The 303-nt window shown below is 35.6% G+C and overlaps 1 non-coding gene across 1 annotated transcript; it reads right to left on the bottom strand.

The window, feature by feature from the left end:
* Nucleotides 1-213: 213 nt before the first annotated feature.
* On the bottom strand, nt 214-303 carry Trnam-cau. Its single transcript is given in 2 exon segments — nt 214-249; nt 268-303. It is a non-coding gene; the product is annotated as a tRNA-Met (tRNA).

The raw sequence follows: 303 nt of genomic DNA, 5'->3' as shown, positions 1-303 counted from the left end.
ACCAGGGTTGTTCAAATATATGACCTTTACCAGTATTTAAAGTAAAAGTGATCAAATATGTCAACACTTTTTATGACTTCTTTAGGAAATCAAAAAGGCCCGGAATTATATATTTTACCGCAATACAAGTATTACCAGTACGTTTTAGATTATCATGCCATAAAACAATGTGATCTTATGATAAAAAGTTGAGGATAGAATAAAAAAATATAATGCCCCGGGTGAGGATCGAACTCACGACCTTCAGATAGCTCTGTGATTTGTGATTATGAGACTGACGCGCTACCTACTGCGCTACCAAGG

This window comes from Mizuhopecten yessoensis, unplaced genomic scaffold (genome assembly GCF_002113885.1).
Source record: "Mizuhopecten yessoensis strain PY_sf001 unplaced genomic scaffold, ASM211388v2 scaffold6149, whole genome shotgun sequence".
Classification (NCBI taxonomy): Eukaryota; Metazoa; Mollusca; class Bivalvia; order Pectinida; family Pectinidae; genus Mizuhopecten; species Mizuhopecten yessoensis.
The sequence above is the reverse complement of the archived record's forward strand: the minus strand, read 5'-3'. Positions and strand labels throughout refer to the sequence as shown.